This window comes from Peromyscus eremicus, chromosome 18 (assembly GCF_949786415.1).
Source record: "Peromyscus eremicus chromosome 18, PerEre_H2_v1, whole genome shotgun sequence".
Taxonomy (NCBI): Eukaryota; Metazoa; Chordata; class Mammalia; order Rodentia; family Cricetidae; genus Peromyscus; species Peromyscus eremicus.
In genome coordinates, this window is record NC_081434.1 from 13,229,460 (window position 1) to 13,234,210 (window position 4,751).

Below are 4,751 nucleotides of genomic sequence, written 5' to 3' on the forward strand. Positions count from 1 at the left end.
AAAAACAGAAACAAAAAACAAAAAAAATGCTTTTAAAAATGCTTTCAGTAACAAAAAACATCTGAAATGTGCTAACAAGGTACGCTTTGTGAGAATTGGTTATATTTTCTCTTAAAAATATGTTTAATTTTTATATAAAATTGGCCTCTATATGTATGCCATGAAAGCACATGCCCTTCCTATGAAATATTTTTTAAAAATTGTTGGATGTTACAGTGAGATATACCTGATCTAGTGACTGTCCTCAACAAGTGTGTATTTATTCTTACCTTCTAGAACTGTTCTTTGATACTATTTCATCTAACTTCCATAACCATCCTAGAATGTGTTGTTAGAACAGTGCCATCTCAGTGTGTAGGACTCCAGAGTGTTTGCTCAGTGTTTTATATTCCTCTAATACTCGTTGTGACTAGTTTTGAGCGAGTCACTCTGCATAGCCTGTTCTCTGACAGGATAGTATAAAGGGAACGCTCTCATCATGCCCATTTTTCAGGCAAGAAAACTGAGGTTCATTCAAGCTCTTTGTATAATTTGTACAGCAAACAGCAGGTATGGTTAGCTGCCTAGTTCTGAGTAACCTCCCAGAAAGCAGGGGAAAAAAAAGCATTAGGGAAGGATTTTTTTTATTGCCCTGTCCTACGTTAGAGTTGCTGTTAAAAGAGAGCATTTGTAAGAAGAAAATGATGTCATGATACTATAACCTCAAAATATTAAGGAACAACAAATATTAAAAATAAAAAAGAAAGCAGCTGTCATGTCTTTTTGTGACACACCTTGCTGACCTCTCTTGAAGAAGTTAAAACTCACCACCCCACACATATCCACAGAAGCCTAGGAGATTCTTTTTCAGTTTTCTGGACATGTGATTGGACCAGTTTTCAACCCCCAATCTTCATATGTAGCAGTAAATCAGCAATGATGTCATTGTTGTTATTCATATGCATTAGCCGTGAAATCAGAATTTATAAGCTATATGAATTACTGGAAGACCATGATTTAGTTTTTGTTGTTGTTGTTGTTTGTTTTTTTGTTTTTTGTTTTTGTATTTTTGTTTTTTCCTAAGACAGGGTTTCTCTGTGTAGCTTTGCGCCTTTCCTGGACCTCGCTCTGTAGACCAGTCTGGCCTCGAACTCACAGAGATCCGCCTGGCTCTGCCTCCCGAGGGCTGGAATCAAAGGCGTGCGCCACCACCACCCGTTTTGTTTGTTTTTTAGCAGAAGAGGAGATTGAAGTGTTTTGTGTGATGATCATTCTATACCTGCATGGTCTATATTTTGAGACACTGATTCTTCTTCTGAAAATGTCCTTCATTCTTTCTCCTCTCTGTTTGACTTTTAAAACAGTGGCTACCATTTGATATTCATTATCTTACCATTTGTGGGTTCCTCCACTTTAAGGACCAAACAGCAACTGTATTATCAATACTAGCAGTGGCATTAGCCTTTTAAATGAGCATATGAAGTAATAGGAGTCATTACAACACTCTCAAATGTATTTTGTAGATCTTTCACCCCCAACTCCCCTCCCCATCTCCCAACCACTCATGCTGGTCTGTTCCTCCCTCCAAACACCTCCTTCTGCTTCCATCACATATATTCTGCTACCATTTTTCTTTTCTGTCTCCACACTTTTATTATGTTGGTGAATGGTTAATCTAGAAAACCCTGTTATACTGTATTGCTGTAATGTGCCTTTTCATCATTCATTAGACACTCCCCTAGCTGTTTTATGGTTACAGGGCTAACCTCCAGGGGTCTAAATGCTTTTCCTTTTGAAGTCTTGCGTAGTCTCCCTTCCAGAGTTCTCATGATTTATTTTTTTTCTTTCTTTTTTGCTAATGTATTCATTTTCATGCAACTGTTTAACTCAACTTAGATGTGCTTTGATAGCTTTTGTCAGCCTCCTTAGGATTTGACCAGTTTTCTTTAGACAAAATTTAGTAGTAAATTTTGTTTGACGTGGAATCCATAAAAAATATAATGGGCCAAGAGGTGTAAGAAACACTCATGGCCATCTTTGTCACACTGTGGGGGAAATCCTTTCAACTAGTGTACAATTGACTGTGCAAAGGCCGGAAGTCTAGTTTTAAAGAAAAATGGCCAGTTGGCTCAGTATCATGAGAATGCCCCCCCCAAATTCAAAACCCAAATAAACTAAAATTATAATTACCAGATCAATTGATCAAAATAAAACCTTTAGGATCTTGCCTACTTATCTGAATCCTACTTCATTTTTGACCCATCTTTGTAACTGTCCTTCCAGACAAAACATTGTCAATGTCCATGATTTTAATTACTGTTGCTGTCCATAGAGTTTCTCACATAGCAGATTTTGAAAATGCTGACGAGAAGAAAGACATTGGTTGAGTCATTTTTTTTTTAATTGGGCTATGAGCTTTTTGTCCCAAATCCTCATTTGAATGCAACAATCTGCTTTATTCAAATGGGAAATCATCTAGGAGTATATCCTCCACTATATAGATGTAATAAAAAGCACATGGATTTTATTTTCATGTGGATATCAGCAAGGAGGACTTTGAAAATGCAGAGAATTTTTAGTTGAATTTGAGAACTTTTGTTGCAACATGTGACATAAGTATCATTTTTAAAATGAAGTGACTCCACTCCACCTGCCCTCCAGTTTCATCTGTTCCATGAAATTAGAAGTATAGAGTGTTGACAGTGACATTATAGGTCACACTGCTACACAAACTCCCACCTTATGACATGCTTAACTGTGCAGTCATTCTTTATTCATTAACTTGCACTTACTTAAAAAATTATTTGAAGATCGTTTGTTACTACGGATTCTAATTCTAAGTCTGGCCACAACAGATTGGCCACCATTTAACTTAGTGAAATAAAGACCTAGCGGTATACACCTGAGAGATAATTAAAGTGACATGTGCTTCAGAACATAAGAGAGACTTAGAGACACCACCCAGGAAATATGCCTTGGGCTACTATAATTACACCCATTGAATATCACCTAGTAAAATGGGTAGCATATTGTATCTTTTCTTGGATAATTTGAGCTTAGCAAGCACACACACACACACACACACACACACACACACACACACACACACAGAGAGAGAGAGAGAGAGAGAGAGAGAGAGAGAGAGAGAGAAGTAAGTATATACCTTTAATCCTGGCACTGGGGAGGCAAGAGGCAAGTAGATGTCTGTGAGTATGAGGCCAGCCTGGTTTACATATTGAATTCTGGGCCAGCTAGGGTGACATAGTGAGGCTCTGTCTATAAATAAATAAATAAACAAATAAATAAATAAATAAACAAATACATTTATATATGTGTGTATATACACACACTTTACTTTTAAAATAGTTGTTATCTATCCTTTAAATTTTATAGTTTATAGCTGTCATTCATTTATTGTTTCAATATCCTTTGAATGCATGGAATTTTAAAATGGAAAAGCACCTTATTGTCCAATAATAACATCTATTGGAAGAACATAGTTGTGTAATGTCCACTTTTGTCAGTCATGAAAAATACCTAAACAAACAAAAAGGATGAGGTCAGCTAGCTTTCTATTTGGTGAATGTGAGCTCTTGAAAACCTTGGGAATAATTGTGGAGCATAAGGAAGGAGTATGATAATAGGAGACATCAGGCAGAAAGCTTGAAGTGCTACCAAGGCTTTGTGCTACAAAGGAAAAGCAACTTCTGCATGATGACCATACCAACATTCACAATGCAAGTACTAATGGAGTAGAGACCATACCAATATTCACAGTGCAAGTACTAACGGAATAGAGCTACGAGCAACTGGGGAGTGGTCTTGATAACCATGGCCTCTTAACAAAACACCTTAAACACAGTATTTCAAAACAGAAAGGTCCTTCAGATTGAGTGTTAAAAATAATCAGAAAAGAAAATGTACTCTGCATAAGCATACTTTGAGTGATCTTAAGATTGTATTTATTGTGTAAACATTGCCTCTGAGAGAGGTGTCTTGATGACTCCAACCTGGGACCTGAGTTCTGGTTTTATGCTAAAATTGTGGCCTTGCAGGATATTGAGTTGTGATACATGGCATGCTGTGTAGATAAGGCCATTAGTTTGGGGTCAGGAGACACGTGGAGAGGTTTAGTTTTCTTAGTTGAAGAGAGATCATAGCCTAAGTCGAGGATGACTGATGTCCCAGAGTCCCTTGGGGTACTAGGGTAGAGTGTAGACAGATGGCTGGAGACAGAGCTAATGTGTTATTTTTCTTTGTAACTGTGGCAGCCTTTTAAGCAATGGCTGTCCTAATCAGTAATTGCAACTCCACTGCCACCAACAGGGGTTGAACCGCAAGGGCTGCAGCCTGAGGAGATTCTGTTCGCTCAGGCTCCGACTCTTTGAAGGGAACTTATCTAAATCTGTCCCTCTAAAGAACTCAAGATTCAAGTCGCTCACCTCCTCTCCTTGCTCGCATCTCCCCAAAAGCCAGGCCTCCTTCTCCCCAGTCCCCACTTAAAAGCCCTTCTCCACCTGGTTCCTCCCTACCACTTCCTGTCAGCTAGTTGCTGACTCAGCCTCCTGACCACAGGTTAATTTTTTTTTTATAATCAAACAAATGTTAACACGTCTTTGCATCATTAAACAAATGTTCCAGAGCATAAACAAAAGTAACACACCTTAAAATAATATTCTACCACACTAATGTCTCCCTCCCACCAGATGCTATGAAAGCAGCACTTCTCAGGGTAGCTCTAGAAACCCACTCATTCTTCTTTACAAAAGTCC